Below are 20,955 nucleotides of genomic sequence, written 5' to 3'. Positions count from 1 at the left end.
TGAAATGCTGAAAGGTATCCTTTAAGAGGAAGAAGAAGAAAATGGTAAAGATACAAATTATGAACACCAAATACACATCTATCAACAAGTGAATCTGAAAATCAAGTGAATAATCTGATGAACAGAATGAACTGTTGATTATAATAGAATCAGGGGCATAGAAAGGGAGTGGACTGGCTATTCTTCGGGGGGAAAGGGGTGAGGGGGGTGCGGGAAGAGACTGGACAAAAATTGTGCACCTATGGATGAGGACAGTGGATGGAGAGTGAGGGCAGAGGGTGTGGTGAGAACTGGGTGGAGGGGAGTTATTGGGGGAAATAGGAGGAACAAATGTAATAATCTGAACAATAAAGATTTCATTAATAAAAAAATAATTTTTTATAACAGCTCAAAAAAAAAATAGGCAAAGGAATTAAATAGACACTTTTTGAAAGTGCACATGCAGAAGGCCAAGAGACATATGAAAATATGCTCAAAGTCACTAATCATCCGAGAAGATGCAAATCAAAACGACAATGAGGTACCATCTCACACCTGTCAGAAAGGCTATCATCAACAAATCGACAAATGAAAAGTGCTGGCGAGGATGTGGAGAAAAAGAAACCCTTGTGTACTACTGGGGGGAATGCAGACTGGTGCAGCCACTGTAGAAAAAAAGTATGGTGTTTTCTCAAAAAAATTAAAAATGGAACTCCCATTTGACACAGTGATCCCACTTTTAGGAATCTATACCAAGAAATCAGAAAGGACATATGCTCCCCTATGTTCATAGCAGCACAATTTACAATAGCTAAGATTTGGAAACAGCCTAAGTGCCCTTAAGCAGATGAGTGGATTAAAAAACTGTGGTACATCTACACAATAGAATACTATGCTGCTGTAAAAAAGAAGGAACTCTTGCCTTTTGCAACAGCATGGATGGAACTGGAGAGCATTATGCTTAGTGAAATAAGACAGTCGGAGAAAGATAAATATCACATGATCTCACTCATTTGTGGAATATAATGAACAACATAAACTGATGAACCAAAATAGAGCCAGAGCCAGAGAACCATTGAACAGACTGTCAAACGTCAGAGGGGAGACGAGGGGAGTGGGGAGTAGAGGGGGAAGGGGGGTAAGAGATATACCAAAAGATTTGTTTGCATGCATATAAGCATAACCAATGGACACAGACACTAGGGTGGTGAGGGCATGTGCTGGGGGGTGGGGTGGCCAGGGAGAGGTCAATGGGGGGAAAAGGAGACATATGTAATACTATATGCAATGCTTTAAACAATAAAGAATTTTTTAAAAAAACAGATTGGAGGCCAAGCTGTGCCAGAATGACTTGAGTATATCACTTAGGGCTTCGTTTTCTTCTCATCAAAGGCAGGAGAGACCAGCATTGTGGGCTTGGGACTACAGAGGACTTATCTAAGCACACAGGCAGGATTGTTTGTGCTAAAGCAAGAACAAGGTCAACCTACGTCCTGCAGTCAAGATGGCACGGACAGAGACAGTCTAGAAAGGGGAGTGACAAGCACATCTGCTCTTTATTTTGGTTACCTCTGACCTACAAGGGATTCACTGGAAGCTTCATTTTTCAACAAAAACACAGTTCAAAGTGCCTGGCATAGAATTCAATGGTAGCAAAAATAATAATATTTATCAGTTACAAAGAACTCTAATTTTCAAATGGCTAAAAGGATCACATGGTTCCAAAAGAAAAACGATGCAAGAGGTACACTGAGAAACTTGGCCACTCATGCTTGCCTCTGCCCCATTTCCTTCTCCTACTCTTTGCCCCATGATCACCCATTTCATTAGTTTCTCAACTGTCCTCCAAGTGTTTATGCAAATACAAGCATGTGTGGAATTTGGTCAAATGCATCTTTGGTATCTATAGAGATGATCGTATGATTTTTCTCCTTAGATCTATTTTGATGAACTGTCTTTTCTTAGAATAAGCGGCACTTGATCATGAAGTATTGTTCTGTTAGTGTGCTGCTGCATTCTGATTGCTAATATTTTACTTAGGATTTATGCATCGGTATTCATGTGTGAGAGTCATTCGTCATTGCTTCTTTGTACAGCGTCAGTTATCAGTGCTATCCTTGCTAGATAAAAAGAATTTGGAAGTTGTTCTTCATTGTCTATGTTCTGGAACAATTTAAATAATGAGCTCATCCACTCTTTAGTTCAATTTGCCTGGGAAACTTCTAACCCTGGTGCTTCTTAAAAATTAACTCCTTTACAATTTTCTCTTCCTTTTTCTATGAAAATTAGCTTATTTAGATATTCTGGAATTGATTTCAGTAAATAATATTCTCCTAGAAAAGTATCCACTTCTTTTAAATAAATGTATGCAAAATTGTTTTTAAAATTTCTTTGCTTCCTGCATTATTTCCTTCTTGTTATTTATTTATTTACTGATTTATTGCATTTGTTTTCTTTCTTGGTTTCTGAGAATGCTTACCTATTTTACTGATTTTGCTCCAAAGATCCAGGAATTCATTTACTCTGTCTCCCCCAACCCCTATTATTCCTTTTATTTTTTTGTTCATTTTGCTTATCTTGAATTTTTTTTTTGTTAATTTTTGAGGTGATTCTCAGTTTCATTTCTTTCATACCTTGTATAACTATTATTTCTTATAACTATTATTTCTTTTCTATTTTAGCCCATGACATTTTCTATGAATGTTGTTTTAGTTCTAGCCTCTAGATACAGAACATACTATGTAGTATTTTCATTATCAATTTAATTTACAGATTTTTAAAATTCTGTAATTTGGATTTGTACTTTCCCTTTTACCCAGAAGTTCTTTACATGACAACTTACTTAAAATTCTGATTTTTAATTTATTTTTAAGTTTACTGCACTCTGAACAGAAAATGATATCTAGTTTTGAAATTTGTTGTGGTTTCCTTTGTGGTGGTCAATGGTCTGGTCAATTATTGTGGTTGTTCCATGGCACTCAAAACAAAAATATATTCCCTATCTTCAGGGCACATAGTTTGATTTATATTCATCACATATACCTTTATGTTTATGTTGATGTTGTCTTTTTTGTCCTTAGTTAATTTAGGTTTAACTGATCTGAGAAAATGTGTTGCCATCTCCTGAGATGTGGAAAGGCTGAGCAGGAGCCAGTTCCAGAGACACCTTACACTATCTTATTTTTTTATTCTTTTTTGTTGTTGTTGCTCTGATTGGATGTTTTTTGCTTCCTCATATTCCATACTGCTGATTTGATTCTCGACTACATCTACTCTACTGTTGATTCCCAGTAAATTATTCTTCATTCCAGTCAGTGTATCCTTCATTTCTTACTGGTTCTTTTTTATGGGTTCCATGTACTTTTTCAGGCTGTTGAAGTTCTCACTAAGTTCCTTGAAATTTCACTAAGTTCCTTGAGCATCCTTATAACCATTGTTTTTTGTTCTTTTAAAATATATTTTTATTGATTCCAGAAAGGAAGGGAAAGGGAGAGATAGATAGAAACATCAATGATGAGAATCATTGATCGGCTGCTTCCTGCATGCCCCATACTGACAATCAAGCCTGAAAACTGAGCATGTGCGCCCTGACCAGGAATCAAACCATGACCTCCTAGTCAATAGGTCAAAATATTCAACCACTGAGCCATATCAGCTTGGCATAACCATTGTTTTGAAGTCTGAATCTGGCAGTTTGCTTACCTCCATTTCATTTAGTTCTTTTTCTGGAGATTACTCCTGTTCTTTTGTTTGGAACCTGTTTCTTTGTCTCTGCATTTTTGCTGCTTCCCTATGTTTGTTACTATGTATTCAGTAGACCTGCTACATCTCCCAGATGTGGTAGAGTGGCCTTGTGTAGTACATGTCTTGCAGGGTCCAGTGGCACAGCCTCCTTGTTCACCCAAGCTGGGCACTCCAGGTGCATTCCCTTGTGTGGGCTATGTGCACCCGCCTGTTGTAGTTAATCTTGGATTACTGTTGACATGTCAATGAGAGAGATTGACCTAAGGCCAGTCAGTTGCAAGGACTGGCTGCAACCACTGTGGAGGATCAGCTGTGCAGAGGCACACCCCATAGAGTAGGACTTATTTCAGTAAGTCTTTGGTGCCCACTGAGTCTGCCCCTTGAGTATGTGGCTTGTGGAGGTGTTTGGGTGGTGCTTCAATGTGATCTGAAGCTGTCCACCAGGTGCATGGGCTTTGGGGCCTTTCAGGAGGTACAGGCCAAAGTCATCCACCTTCTGTGTTCTGCCCGGGACCACCTGGCATGAGCTACAAAGCTACCTAAAAATGGCTGCTACTTGTGCTGGGCTTGGAGGTGCCCAGGCAAGGCCAAGCTGCAAACCAATGCTGGCGTCCACCAGGGCTGTGTCTGGGGCCACTTAGAGAGGCTACAGGACACACCAAGGCCAGATGCTGCTTGTTTGAGAGATTTGAGGAACATCTGAACCATGAGCCAAGACAGGCCATTAATATGGAAAAGCCACTGGAAGCAGCCTGGGTGGGCCCCCAAGTTGGTGGATCAGTGTCTCAGGAAATCACCAGGGTGGGGATAGTGGTGATAGCCTACTTGATAAAGACTCAGATATGGTGCCCATCTGCTTGCTTTGTGGGGAGAGGGCTCAGAAGAGAAACAATGGCCTCTGCCAGCACTTCTGTCTGGGAGAAAGCTGCCACTCTAGCTCTGTGGCTGATGTCAGACATTTCAGTACCTCCCTGTATGTCCCTTTTGAGCTGCTGCCCCAGTATTGAAACTCAGGGAGTGAGTCCTAATAAGCCCATGAGTGTGAGCTTTTTAAGAGGAAAGCTTGTGACTCCAGCAGCCTCCATCTCCCTCAGCCACAATCACTGCTATTTTTATTATTATTGATTTATTTCAGAGAGAGAGAGAGAGAGAAAAACAGCAATTTGTTGTTCCACTTATTTATGCATCCATTGGTTGCTTCTTGTATGGGCCCTGACTGGGGATAGAACCCGTAACCTTGGTGTATTATGAGGACACTCCAACCAACTGAACTACCCAACCAGGGGAGGTCTTTTCCCAGCACTGAAACACTGGGATGAGGGGTCTGATGTGGGACTGGGAGCCCTCACTCCTCAGGGGGTACCTCCACAGATGAAATATCCCTTCTAATTTTTATCTACCACAGGTGGGTGTAGGACCAGCCTGTTCAGCATCTCCGCCCCTCCTACCAGTCTTCATGTGGCTTCTTATTTATATCTTTAGTTGTAGTACTTCTGTTCAGCCAGATTTCAGGTGGTTCTGAATGATAGCTGTTCTGTAGTTGAGTTGTATTGTTCTGTAGTTGAGGAAGGATATGAGTACCACATTTACCTATGCTGCTGTTTTGACTGGAAGACAATAAGGTATACTTTTTTATTCCTGAATAAATAATTCAACTAGAGAATAAGTTCACTTTTAATATGATTAACATGTCGAAATGACAGAAAACTAAAATTCTACATGAGGTTAATCCTTCTTGGAGGCTGTATTTTTAATAGGCATCTCCCATACACATGACCTTCATTCTTTGTTTATGGATCGTGGGTGTCAGGCGTGGAAACAGGCACTTTCCCAGGATAAGTAGGAACTAAAGATAGCCAATGGAAAAGAATACTAATCAATCCTCAGGGGAGAAGATGATCATTAAAAACCAGCACATAAAGGGGTGAGTTTCACATATTTCTTGTATCTAAGCCCAGCTCTGAGAGCCTTTCTCTCTTGCCAAAAGTGATCTAACATCTCCCTGCATAGCTTGGCTTCAGATGGCAAGATTTTTTTTTCTTCATTCCATACTTATTCCAGTAATTATGAAAAGAGAAAGTAGTTTATGACATTTGGAGGGAGACTGACCCAGTGTATCAACTTTACTAAGAAAGGACATAATGGTTTTGGCAAGATGAGAGAATTTCATTCTGAAATTGTAAAGATGTCCTATCCCAGTGAAATTATTTGGCTTGCCAAAAATCAAAGTGCTGTAACTTGCTAGGGCAGGGACCTAAGCCAAATGACTAGATGTGGTATTCCTATACAACTCCACACAGAGGCTTTCGAAAACTCAGGTTAGGGAAGCTGATTCTGATGCTAGAGCTAGTGTTGTTCCACTTGGTTTCATTCATGATGAGCCAACAAGATGGGGTCAACAAGCAGCCCTGGAAACCCGTCCTCTAGTTGTACAGAATCTCTATGAAGAATGAGAACAGAAACACTGATCTTTCTCTCAAAGCAGGGCGTCAGGAAAAGATTTGTCCCACAAACTGCCTACTCTGGGGTCTGCAGCTGAAACTGAATAAAATGCATTCCTATCATCTTAATGAGCAAATTGATCTTCCAAGCCTTCCAATCTAGAATTTTGTAAATTCCAAATAAGGATAATTGCAAGTGAAAAATTGGGAATGAATTTTTTGGAGAATTTCTCACCTTTCTTAATTTTCCCAGTTTTTAAGAGATGGAAATGATTTAGTTGTGGCCTAGCTCAGGTTCAAGGGGATTGTTTCAATGGTGTCTCTAGGCCCATTGACTAAATGTTATTATTTGCAAAATAAGATTCTATTTAGAAGGAGGTGTGGGCAATTCATGCTTTACAGCACAGGTTATCAGGAGCCTCCTCTCATACCAAGTGAGAGAGTTGAGCTGGGAATCGCCTCACTTGGTTTAAATAAGCCATAAATGACAAGGTATCTGATAAAAGTGATGCAAGTGTTAAAGAGGGTGAATTTTGCATGAAACTTAGTGTAGATATATTCTGAGAACCAAACACCCTCAGAACCACAGGTTTTCTGGGGCCTCCAAGATCATTTAGTTCAAACAATACATCAAATTGCTCCAAATAATCTTTGGATGCTTTAAACAGGCTTCTCTTCCTATTGAGGAATACAAGTTATCTGTAGGGTATCTATAATTTACATATTACCCAGAATCCATCCTGACTCAGTAGAGGGAAAACTACCACACTATCTTAGTTTTGGTTATTTAGTTAAAAGAACAGAATACCAGTGAGTTTAAATCCTTTTTACAGGGTTTATTGAAGGGAAAGCATAGGTTTCATGGGAAGTAGGAAGACATCAGATGGTATTCTTCTCTCTTCTCTTTCCTCATTGTCTGTAGTCTCTGATTCTCTCTATAATTAGCAACTTTCTCCTGCTTTTGCAGCTTCCACTTCAATATTACTTTTTGGCTCTGATAGAGGACACCTTTTTTTATATATTTACCCTTATTTTTGTCATCATATCCTATCTTCTCTGTGGAGGACCAGCCATGGTGATTGATTTGGCATTGGACCTGACCTGACCAGAGTCAACAGATATGAGAAGACTTTTACAGAGACTACTAAGAGATGGATGTGGATGGGAGAGCATCTGAGGTTGGAGCTGCCTACACTTTCCTGGCTCTATGAAGCCCAGACAAATGCCAATACTGCAAATAGTGCAAAGGGATGAAAAGAAGCTGAATCCTGATGGCAGTTTTTCAAACTGAATCCCAGCTATAACATGAAGCCAGTCCTGCTCTTCAGTTTCATGAGCCAATAACTTTCATAAGTCATTTATGAACCAGGGATTCTGTCATGCATAATCCCTAAGATCCCAACTGATAGAGCTATGATAGGTCAGTAGGCTTCCCTCTGAGCCAGCCAACCCCATCCCTCCACATGGCCTGTGCCTCTAGTTTCCTGATTGGCCTAGTTAGGAAGGGCAAGGTTAGGGAGGAGTGGAGTTTAATGTGGTATGTAGGACTATCCTTTTCAGATATAATTGTAGGGCAGAAGGAGAGAAAATAATTAACCTCTTGCATTTATATTCATTAATTAGAGTCCCCAATCTGATAATTAGCCTAATCATATTTTTTTCTGTTTTGCCTTCATAAAGGTCATGAACTTTAAAATATAAGGAATAATATGCAGCATAAATGAAAATGTATCTGCGGCTTTACATCCTACTTCTTCATTATGAGAATATTTAACCCTATTCCTTGATTTAAAAATATCTCCACTTTAATCTCATGATGCAAATAATCATTCTCTTTTAAGACATCCAACTTATTTCAGCAAAAAAATTGTGATTCTCAGGCTCAGAACCTGTTGCTTAGCCAAGGGTTGTACAGTGAAGTTGTTCATTGCTCCAAATGAAATTTAAAATTGCTTAGGAAGGTCAAGAACGTGATTTTCACATACATGTTTAAGCTCCACATCCATTTCATAGGAATAAGCCAAGTTCCACCAACGTACTCCTGTGTTGACATCACAAGCAGTCAGGTGCAGCCTGGGAGAGTGAGGGCCGGCTCCCTCCCCAGCTGTATTCTCCTGTGTGACATCGGCAGGTTAAATTTGATCTCTGTAGTTCTGCTTCTTTACATAGAAAGGACTGACTTTATACTTTATAATCATATTTACCCCATAGTTTAAATGGGTTATTAAATCAGGTGGTATATGTAGAACATATAATAGATACTCAAAGTTATTTACCAGTTGTAGGTTAAGGTAACAAATAATTGTCCTTCATAATAGAAACATTCATAATTTATGAGTGTTCATTACCTACCAGTTGTCAACATTGCCATAAATCTTCCATAGTTATAAAATTAAATCTACCTTTTTCATGAATTGAAATGTTAATGCCATATTAAAGCGACTGAAATGTCTCTTTCTGCCACTAATTGGCTCTGTGACCAGGGACAAGCACTCAACCAACGCCAGCTTTGCTTCTGCATTTGCAAAATGACAAGACTGGGTGGCCCTGGGTGAATGTAGGGTCCCTTCCAGCTCTGCCAGTCTTCCTGTGAATCCGAATCCATGGGGTAACAGCGTCCTGACACTAAATGAATCCACAGTCTTCTTAGAAGAAAAACTGCTGCAATTGAAAACCAGTCTCCCACACAAATATCAGTCTCAGAAAAAGAGAGAGGGAGAGAGGGAGAAAAGGAGAGAGAGAGAGAGAGAGAGAGAGAGAGAGAGAGAGAGAGAGAGAGAGAAGTGCTAGTTCAAGAATTCCTATGTTCAGATTTCATCACTTTTTAAATCTCTAAAAATTATTTCTCAAAATTTAAAGATGTGTTTTGTGACATCGGTGTGTTAAAGCAAAGTGTGTTGCAGGGCCTGGTAGACACTTACCCATTAGGTTTATAATCTGCTGCCACACACAGAAAGCTCCAGGCCCAAGTCGCCTCAGCTTATCAGAAATCCTAATGACTGGACTATGCCTATTTTTCTGAAACTGCGGAACAGACTTATCTAATTAACTATTCCTTTGGTATTTATTTTGAAACCAACGGCACATTTCTTGGCCTCTTCACATACAAATGATGCCAACTCCTACACAGTTCCATGGAATTCTTACTCAGTTCTCACTCTGCCCAATATTTTTTATTCTTCCTCCATTACCTCATAAATGGTGAACATTTCAGAAATGATGATCCCATTAGAAAGAAGTGTCTACATGTTTGTCTGTGAGGCATTTGAAGGAAAAATTCAAAAGATGCCTGCACCCAACAGTAAGGACAAACGGTGCATAATGCAGTGTCTAATGGACACAGCAACAGAAGACATTGCTGTGGGAAGAGCCGGGATTCTCTCTGGCAGGTGGCATCCGTGCATGCTGCTGGCTGGGCAGTTCTCGGGGGCTTGCTCCATTGCAAATGCAGAAACGATAAAACTGCTTATTGATTTTCTAAGAGATCTGTAATAAAGTATGACATCCTAACAGACAAAGGTTTACCAGGGCAGAACAGCCGGATTTAAGGGGTCTTAAAATGGGATACTACTTAATTGATACAAATGTCATCCCTCGAATGGCAAAACCTCAGGGCTCTGATGTGTGTGTGTGTGTGTGTGTGTGTGTGTGTGTGTGTGTGTTTATGTCTGTGATTACACATATGTGCACAATTAGATCTAAAGTGTTAAGTGGTGTGTGCCCATTTGAAATTGTATCGAGCTTAGAAAGACAAAGGTCGCCACCTTACATTCAGCTGCCTTGGGCGAGCAAGAAAAATATCTGTCAAGACCCAGGTCTCACTACTAAGGCTGGAGTTGAGAAATGCCCTCCGAGTGCCTTCAAGTCAACATTAGCTGTGACAGAAGCAAGACTATTATTTAACAGTAGCAGCAAATGTCAAAAACAAACTGTGCCTGGCGTTTTGACAAGGCGCTATTGAAAGAGAAGCACTTCTTCAGCACTTGTGTAACCGGGGAGAACTTGACAATTACTATCCTGAGGTCTGGTAATGGGAGGCACGGGCTGCTTGGTGGCTTCCTTCTGATACATATGAAAGGGGTAGGCAGGTGGCGGACATGGGCAGAAAGAATCCGAACCGCTGAGGCCTCAAGGAAAGAACTGATGCGTTAGAAATCGGGTACCTTATGGCTAATTAAAATGTAACTCTTCCTCAGGACACTGCACTCTCACGGTGGTGACATCATAAAGAGTGAGGACAGAGCCATCAACCCTTGTCAAAAGGGAGATGCCGACAAAACCTATCTCCTGTTTCCCACTCCTTCCTTCCCTCTGGTGCCCTCGTGCCATCCGGTGGCACCTGGCCTTCCCCTCCCGAGAAAACACCCGCCTGATCTGGCCAGGCCTCCAGCCCAGTTATCAATTACGCAGCACAACGCCGCCAGCCGTCCTTGCCCTGCTGCCTTAGACCCGCTCCCTGTGGACGAACCTGAGGAGCGCAGCTGCGCCAGGCGGCAGAGGGCACAGCGGGCCCAGGCGCTGCGCTGCCTTTCACATGGACAGAAACATCAGGAGTATCCGCACACCGAGGAAATGCTAACGTGCTGGCTCGTGCCATGCTCCGAGGTAAAGAAACAGCGGCAGGAAAGGAACTAATATTTCATGGATGTCCATTTATATGTCTTCGCCTTTAATGTTACGGCCCTCGTGTGTCTCCATGTTACAGAGGTTAGAACGCTGGGGAGACTCGCCCAAGTACCTCACCCGCCGTTCAGATCTGGAGTCTGATTCCAGGGCCCACTCTCTCCTGACTCTGCCAAACTTCTGATCACATCGAGATCAGCCACTGGCGTTTTTCAGTCCAAGTCTGATAGGGCGTCAGCCATGGGAATGCTGTGCACTGTGGTCACGCGGCAGCCCCGACGTGCAGGCTTCCTAAAGGGCACCCCCAGGGCCGCTCTGCACGCCGCCTAAGCCGAAGCACGTCTAATTCTAGGCTTTAGGGGAGCCAGTGAAATCCCCAAGAGAAGTAAATCCCCTTGTAAGTCCTGCCTCCTGCCGCCTCCTCCCCTGCCATCTTCACCCCTTCAGAGTGCGGCCACCTGTCTGTCTATGTGGTTTCCTGTCCTTCCCACCCAGACAGCAATGCCCTCACCTCCTCCAGCTGAGCCAGACCCTCCCTTCACAGCCGGTCAGCACCTGTGCCCGGCCTTTCGGAGGCCGGTGCTGACCACGCGTCTTACTCTTCCAGACTCCCACCTACACGCCCATCTGCACGGAGCCCACAAGGCCAGTACTTGAGTCTTATGGGGCACATCCAAACTACACCACTCGGCACAATAAATCAGACTCTCTCACACTGAACTTTTCAAAAGGTCAGAAGTCAAAGCCTGTTTTAAAAATTTATCTCCTTCTATTCTGTCCGATTTCCATATGGGACTGTGCGGGTGGAGGCTGCAGCAGAACATCAGTTATGGGGAGGGCTGAAGTCACTCGGCTTTCTAAGAATGTTGTTATTAATTTCTAAAACCCAGACTCCATGGCATATGTCTGCAAAGTCGGGGTGTATGTGTGTCAGCAATGCCCACAGTGCCAAGTCTCTCCTTTCAGCGACGGCCTTGGAAATACGTTGGAATGGCATGTGAGAAACCGCTTGCAGGAATTTGCAGAGACGGCACAGTGTGGGGGCCAGGAGAGTCCTGGGCCACTGCGGTGAAGTCAAACCAGAGTTTGAAACCCTGTCCTGCCATTCAGAAAAACGTGGACACTGGCAGCTGTAAACTGGCCAACATCTGCAGCGTCTGCAGGGGTGTGGTGGGGATGTTCCTAGGAGGAACCAAGGAAATGCTTAAGTCATTCCTGCCCCTCACTTCACCTTTCAGAGGTAATAATAATTTAAAAAAAAGGCGTGTGAGCCCCTTCCTTCCTTCTCACCACTCCAGGACTGGAGTACACTTCAGGGGTGGGCAAACTTTTTGACTCGAGGGCCACAATGGGTTCTTAAACTGGACCGGAGGGCTGGAACAAAAGCATGGATGGAGTGTTTTTGTGAATTAATATAAATTCAAAGTAAACATCATTACATAAAAGGGTACGGTCTTTTTTTTTATTAGTTTTATTCATTTCAAACGGGCCGGATCCGGCCCACGGCTGGTCTATAGTTTATGTATTTTAAAGACTTTAATTTTACCACCTAAAACTATACTTTATTTTCTTATAGCTGTGTTCACTGCGAATCACTTAGCAAGAAACATACCCTCCTGGGAAAGAGAATGCTACAAAACAGCACGCCAGCCGTGTGAGACATTACGTGGCCGCCATGCGTGGTGCTCCTGTCCTCGGGGGAGGCCTTACACATCACTGTTCCCTTGCAGGGAGTTTGGGGCCAAAGGAGCAGAACTAATCCCAACAAATTTTAAGGATCATTAGTTTATTTTTTCTGGGATAAAATACTGACCCTTCTTAACTTTGCTACATCCTATATAATAAAAGCCTAATATGCTAAGTGTCTGGTCATCTGGTCACCTGTTCAACCAATCAAAGCGTAATATGCTAATGATATGCTAAGGCCACTCAACCACTCACTGTGACATGCACTGACCCCCAGAGGGCAGACGCTCCAACTGGTAGGTTAGCTTGCTGCTGGGGCCCAGCCGATTGGGACTGAGTGAGACTGGCCAGACACACCCTGGAGCCCTCCTGCAGTCCCTCCCCAGCTGGCCAGCCTCCCGCATCACTCCCCAGCCCCGATTTTGCACCGGTGGGGTCCCTCGGCCTGGCCTGCGTTCTCACAATCCAGGACCCTTCAGGGAATGTTGGAGAGCTGATTTTGGCCCCGATCCCACAGGCCAAGCCGAGGGACCCCACTGGTGCACAAATTCGTACACTGGGCCTTTAGTATTTTATATATAACTTGGAAAGAGTTACTTCAACATATGCTGGACTGCTTTCTCTTATACAGGCATATTGACACACACTAGATCTCAGGCACAGAAAATTCCACAGAGATTTGTCTTTACACAGATCTTAAACATCACCCTCCATGTGTCAGTCTGCAGGCTCCCCAAGCCTGAGAGCAGCCGCAGCCAGCTGCTCCAGGGTGATGGGGGGGGGGGGGGGGAACTCCTCGTCTCTGTAAGGCAATGCTGGTAAACCTCAAGCTTTTGTAGAAGCAGAAAGAATTGTTTCAAAACAGAACTGCCTCTGTCACACTTTGGTTGAGCAGACATTCCCAGAAGATCTAGGAGTGACATGTGATGAGTATAAAGGGAATAGAAAAGAGTTTCATTCAGTGGCAGAAATTCCCAGGGAATGCATTTTAGAAACTTTTCTTCTAAAACAAACAGACTTAGCCCTTGAGTTCTTTCTTTCCTCTGTCTACTCAATTGCTCATCACAATGAATTGGTCCAGGATCACAAACAAGTTTCCTCAAAAACTCTTTCTAGAAGAGACAAATCTTACAAATGGAACAAGCTCATGGAAACAGTTGTGCTGGGTGAATTTGTCTTCAGAACAGTAATAAAACAGATTATTTTTCAAAGGCTGTACTTTTCCTAAGTGCTCATTATGTTTAAACGCCCCCTACGCACACCCCCGCACACCCGGGGGAGCCTCAGCACCTGAGCAACTAGTTACAAGCCCTGGCATGAGAAAGCAGAACAGGACGCAGGGCACCAGCACACAATTTCAGCTTGGAATCAAAACTGCCCCTTGTTCATGGAAATCCTCCCAGTGGCGGCGGCAGAGGCACGGTGAAAGGGAAACATCACACATACTAGTACATGGCAATCAGTTTTGACACAGGGCTCATCAATAGCCCAGGCTTTCCCAGGCACATCATTATCCATCTGATCTGCCAAATCTGATACTTAACAACATTGTCTTCAGAACAGTTGACATACCCCGGAAAGTCTGTCTTGTAAATCACAAAGAAAGATGACAGGTTTCACAGATTTCATCCGTGATCAAAAAGAAGGGAGGCATACAGGAAGGGAGGCATTCCTGGCACAATGAACTCAATGAGCTAAACGTATTTGGGGGCGGGGAGTGGTGGGAGAAATCACTGCCTCAATTTTTTTGAAACCAAGGAAGAGATCACTGACTTCACCTATTTAACTCAGCTCTCAACTAAATGGAGTTTTAGAAATGTAAAGAAATATGACCAGGCAGATGGCATGATTCTGTGGTATAAAGAATAGTGGAAGGCTGAGTCAGGGCAGCAGAAGCATCAAGCTATGGCTCCTCTCCCCTATCCTAAATCCATAGAATGAACAGGAAAATGCATTTTTTTTAAACGAAAAGAAATCCACAACTATTCTGCAAATGAGGAGAAGAATCCTCCGTAGATTAGACACAAAAACTCCCTGAAAGCAAGAAAACATTGAGAGCAGATAGATGGAGAGAAACTGCAGCCCAAAACACTCAGGAAAAGATTTGCTAAAAATGAAACCGGGGACATTTGAAGCTCAAGATGGTTGGTGCCCGAAGCCAGAAATATCAAGGGCAACTGATCTGGCAAGTTTGAGCAGGTTCCTGCGGAAGCAGCTCTCTGGCCAACCCTCTGCACTTCTACTGACCCACCTCAGACTAGGCAGACAGCACCGCGTCTGCCCACCAATGCGAGAGTAAATGTGAGCACTCAGGTCAGAGAGGCAGGGCAGTGTGCCCAAGGCAAACCAGGCCCTCACACACAGAGACAAGGCCAGTCAAGTTCATCCTGCCCTTGCCCACAATGGTTCTTTAAAAAATGAATATCCTCAGAAAATACAAGAATGACAACACACTTATGCACACAAAAAAAGATATCTTAAAATTTAAAATCGTGATCACGGAAGTTAAATTCAACTGATGGTCTGAACACTGAATGGACACAGTTGCAGAGCAACTCATGGAGCCAGAAGATCCACTGAAGCAATTCTTCCAGACAGTCCCACAGCAGAGAAAAAGTGTGGGATACACAGAAAACAGAAGCAAAAGGCCAAAAATCTCTCACTAATAAATAAAGACATTTTAGACCTAGCCAGTTTGGGCCAATGGATAGAGCATCGGCCTGTAGACCAAAAGGTCCCGGGTTTGATTCTGGTCAAGGGCACGTACCTCGGTAGCAGGCTCCTCTCCAGCCCAGGCCCTGGTCAGGGCTCGTGTAGGAGGCAACCAATCAATGTGTTTTTCTCACATGGATGTTTCTGTCTTTCCCCCTCTTCCACTCTCCCTAAAAAAAATCAATGGAAAACTATCCTCGGGTGAGGATTAACAAAAACAAAAACAACAAAAGAAATTTTAGAAACAAAAAATAGAGAAAGTAAACAAAGGAATAAAAAATTACTCAGAATTAAAGAGATGATGTCTAACTGAACAGAATTAATAGAAAAAGACCCACTCCTAAACATTCTGTGGTGAAATTTCAGAACACCTAGCACAGTGAAAAAAGACTAAACATAAATAAATAAAAGGAAGTAAAAAAGACCCTTATTAAAGTCTCAATGCAGGCAACCTCGTTAGATTGTGCCTCACTTTATGGCGCTTCACAGATATTGCATTTTCATCCATACTGAGGCAGGACTTTCCACCAGCAAAAAGATTATGACTTGCTGAAGGTTCAGATGATGGGTAACATTTTTTAAGCAACAAGTATCTTTTAATTAAGGCATTTACATTGTTTTTTCAGACATAATGCTATCGCACACTTAGTAGACTACAGGATAGTGTAAACATAACTTTTACATGCACTGAGAAACAAAAAATATTCACGTGATGCACTTTGTGATACTGGCTTCCTTGTGGTGGTCGGGAACCAAACCCCCACTATCTCCAAGGTCTGCCTGTACAATCAGGGCACCTGGGTGTTCCACTTACAGGTCATGAGACTACAGATGAGCCCTCCCTTTCCACCTGACCTGAGTCATTCCAAGAAACACTGACACTAGTATTAACAGTCACCCAGGCCCTGGCTCTCTACTCCACTGCTGTTCATCTCCACCCACTTCAGTGAACTATGTAAACATGGTTGTTAAGATCACACCCTGGACTTCAAGATCTGGAAATGTTGCGCTGAATTCCTCTCTGACTACGAGCTCCAAACTCATCACCCTTCCCATTAAAGAGGGTTTTAACCTCCTTAAGACTTGCCCTCCATTTACCTCACCCTATTCTTTTGTGCCATCAGAGGTCAGCTCTGCTGATTCAACGTCCTTCTCCGATTTGCCTGGACCCCATGATAAATCTCTTGATCTTTCATTGAATCCACCATTAATTTTTCTCTTAGCCTTGTCCCATGTCTGCCAGTGAATCCCCAACTAAAATTAATTTACTTCATCACAACTGGCCTAAATTCCTGGGCTACTGAGCCCACTTAGATGGCACAACCATGTCAATTGGCTCCAAATTGATCTGATCTCTAATTTCACCTGGGTCCTCCATGGCCTCAAAACTGTCTAACAATTCTTCATCTCTAGTCATTTCCTGTGTCCATTCTTCATAGATGTTGTCCAAATCTCCACCATTCTTTCAAGATCTCTAGCTGCCTCCAGTTCCTGTCACTTGCAATAAATGTCTCACTATATGATCAGGCTTTTCTGAAATATATTTGTAAGCTATGTGTATACAATGAAAATATATTAAATGTTAAGATAAAATAGGTTAGAAAAGGCATTTTTCAACATAAGATAGCACCTCCGTTCTCTACGGTTCATTATTCCTTCTACCTGCACTTCATACCACCAGTTGGGCTTTGCTTGAAACGCCTTCCTGTCTTGGCTTCATCCATACCACTCTTCTGTTTTACCTCCTACTTCTAACCACACCCCCTTTATTTCCTTCACTGGTTCCACTGCCAACACACCAATATGCCTCAGATCTCCTCTTTTCACTGTAACATGCTCCCTGGGTAATCTCATCCACTCCATTCCCACAGCTTCATTTATTACTGCCACGTGCTGATGATTCCCTAATTCATATCCAATAACCCTGACTCAAATATCCCACTCTTTATGACTCATCTTTCCCAGCTGTACCTTCCATATCTCAACTTCAATACACATCCAACTCATTATCTTTACCCATTCACCTACTTGTCTGCACACTTCTTTTGGCTTATAGAAATACCATCCACTTACTTTCCCAAGAAAGAAAAAGTAAGTTATCTTTAATACTTCTTCTTCCTTAACCTTTACACTCCAGTCACCAAGTTCAGATGATTTAATCCAAAATTTAACTCAATGTGTCCATCACTCTTCATTTCCAAAGTCACCACTTATCTCCTCTCTCTCACCCTCCTTCTTATCTTATATGCATTACACCAGTGATCAGCAACCTGGGCTGCACATTAGAATCACCTGGAGAACTTTAGAAACTCCTAATGCTTAGGGCACACTCCAGACCAATTATATTAGTCTCTGGGGACTGGAGCCAGGCATCAGCATATTTTTATAGGTTCCCATATTCCAATATGCAACCACATTTAAGAATCTTCCAAAACTGAAGACATGAGCCCACAGATTGAAAGTGCATACCAAATACTAAGCAAGAAAAATAAAAACAAATCTACAATTTAACAAGTCAACATGAATAACCTTGAAGATAAAAAGTCATGGAAAAGTTCCTGGAGAGAAATACAGATTATCTACAAAGGAAATTACACCAGTAGCAGACTTGTCATATTAGATGACAAGACAATGAGTTAAAAATCTTAGAAGAGCCCTGGCTGGTTTGGCTCAGTGAACAGAGCATTGGCCTGTGGACTGAAGGGTCCTGGGTTCGAATCCAGTCAAGGGCACATGCCTGGGTTGTGGGCTCGATCCCCAGTTGGGGGCATGCAGGAGGCAGCCTATCAATGATTCTCTCTCATCGTTGATGTTTCTATCTCTCCCTCTCCCTTCCTCTCTGAAACCAATAAAAATATAGTTTTTTTAAAAATCTTCCAAGTGATGGGAGTAGGGAGGAAACTGTGAGCCTAGAATGCTATGGCCTACTAAATTGTTCTTCAAGAATGAAATAGACTTTTTCAGACACACAAAGGTAAGTCTCTACTGTTCAAAGACCATTACTGAAAGAATTATCTTGCAAAGAATATACTCCATTATGCAGGTAAGTGAGCCAAGAAAACCAGAGAGGTATTTAATGATGCTGACTAAGTCTGGATTCTACCTAGAAAATACAAAATGTGTGAAATGTATTCATCACTCAATAACCTTAAAGATGATAATGTATTTCAGTGCAAACAAATTTTATAACAGAAGTATCAGCAGGGTTCCGGCTAATTTTGTTTTCTTGTGTAGTCTCAGTTCAACTCCTCAATTTCTATAACTTTAAGTAATAAAAGCGAAAAAGCAATGCAGTGGAGATCAGTTCCACCCAGGCGCTTATGTCGATCTCAGCTCCAATTGGAGACCCAGGCAAAAACAGGGTGGAGAAGACTCAAAACAGTGTGAAGATTGCTTCTGGAGTAGTTGTGTATGTAGAAAGTTATGTAGACCTAGGACAGTAATCCACGCAAAAGTACGGATCATGCAGAGGCCAGGCCAAGAGGGATTAGCGTAGTATATGGCAGGATGTAAATACATAATAATATTCCTTTCCTTATTAAGGGCAGGCTTTTGTATAACTAAAATGTGTGGCCAACATTTTATGTAACAAAAGAAAAGTAAATCTGTAAATTATCAGAAAAGGAAAATAAACATTTTATATAAATTATAGAGGGCAGTTACAATGAAAATCCATTACTTTTCTAACTCAGATTTACAAAATAAAGTCAATGCTGTGACCTGCCAAGAGGACATAAAAACTTGACCCTTTCAAAAGATAGTGGTCGAAGAGAAAATGTTGATGTCATGGCTTGTTCTTCGTTCTTAACTCGAGTTGAGTCTTTCATAGTCTTCTGTAAATGGTGGTAGTTTGGCAACATTTTCATCAGGACATCCAGCTGCAGGGCCTGGGGCTGTGGTTGCTCAGTCTGCACCTGACAAAGGCAGTCTACGGCATAGACCACTGTATTCTCAGGGATGACTTCACATGTATTTAGCTTGCAACAAGCCCCAATAATGCAACCACTTATCAATATTATGTTTTTGCCTATATATGCTTTTGATTCAATATCATTATTATCTCCTATTTTCAAGGCTTGGGAATAACAGCCAATTTCTTAGGTTTGGGTTCTGTATTTGTGTTAGGAGTGATATTATCAGGGTTGACTTTATTTTGTAAACTTGAGCTAGAAAAGTGATGGAGTTTCATTGTAACTGCCCTCTATAATTTATATTAAATGTTTATTTTCCTTTTCTGATAGTTCATAGATTTATTTTTCTTTTGTTGTATAAAATGTTGTCCACAAATCTTAGTTATACAAAAGCCTGCCCTTAATAAGAAAGGCATATTTACATCCTGCCATATACTACACTAAATAAAAATGTTGATGACAGAACAAAACAAAAAGAAAGCACTCCAAATATAACAATGTTAAAAGATGTTTACTACTTACTTTTGTTGCAAAAAAGATGTAATATATCTATATACTTATCAAAATTTCAAATCAATTTTACTTTTGCCATATCTTTTCATATTTTCTAGGTGATTTGAAAATAATTTAAGAACCCCAAAATGACATCATTCAATTACTGTAAAACTAAACTTAATTTCCTTTCATCATATCCTAGTAAAATCAACCATACATCTTAATTTTATTAAATTAATCTTCATTACTATATTCTATGACTTAACACAAGAAAGAAAAAAAGACTCTTAACCAAGAATATAATTATGTATTTAATACACCTTGCTTTTAACAGCAATTTTCAAAGTAAACACATCATAGACCTTATAACTTATTAAAGATTTATAGTGCTTACAAAGTTGATTCTAAAAATATACTTTTTTGTTCTAAATGAATAACATTATCTGGAAGACAGAATAATAAATTATAGTAGTATGTTAACCACCACTATAGTTAAGATTGTTTACATTTATTCAATATCAAATCCTCTTAGGATTTTAACACTTTCAGCCTTAAAATGTAAAAAGCACATTCAAGTTTGGCATACAAGATCTCAGTCTGACAGCAATGGTTTTATATCCAAATTTTTTTTAAAATTTCTAGTTAACATGTCAAAAGAGCATGGGCACATGCACATACATATACGTACACACATATATTCTCTCTCTCACTCAGTTCAGCACATACGCACACACACAAACACAAACACGAGTAAGCAGAAGATTTCATTCATCCTTGTGTATCAAAAAATTGCCATCAATTTCAAAACTGAAAATTGAGGGGAAAGTTAACTAAAAATATATTCAAGCCATATTTAAATGACCCTATTTGTGTTAAAAAAAAATGCACAAAATTGTTATCAAGATTTCTAACATGCATGATATGCCATCTCAATACATTCTTAAACAGGTTTGAACTATTCACTAATGGGCATATGAATAGATAGGAAATTATGTGCCCAGGCATTCCCCAGATGGCATTCCTCTGACAAGGACCCAGCACAACCAAAGTGGTTTAATTTATACAGCCCAATAGATTTTGGAACCCAAGGACAGAACCCAATAGAATTAGAAACTTCATTTAGATCTGTTTGGGATTTTTTAGGTGTTCCATGTACAAAAGCAGAAGGATTCTATATTGCGAATAACAGTTAATATTACTCAACACTTTGTGGCACTGCAGAAGGTCATTTTGTATTTCTAAAACATACATTTATTCTAGGTAAATTCCCCAATGGTCATTACTTTTATTTATATATATTTACTCTTTTAGGTTTAGAGAAAAAACAATTTAATGCTGATAGCCTTTTCTGCTCATCACTTTTA

The sequence above is a fragment of the Myotis nattereri genome (assembly GCF_964212035.1).
Source record: "Myotis nattereri genome assembly, chromosome: 7".
Classification (NCBI taxonomy): Eukaryota; Metazoa; Chordata; class Mammalia; order Chiroptera; family Vespertilionidae; genus Myotis; species Myotis nattereri.
This window is presented reverse-complemented; position numbering follows the sequence as displayed.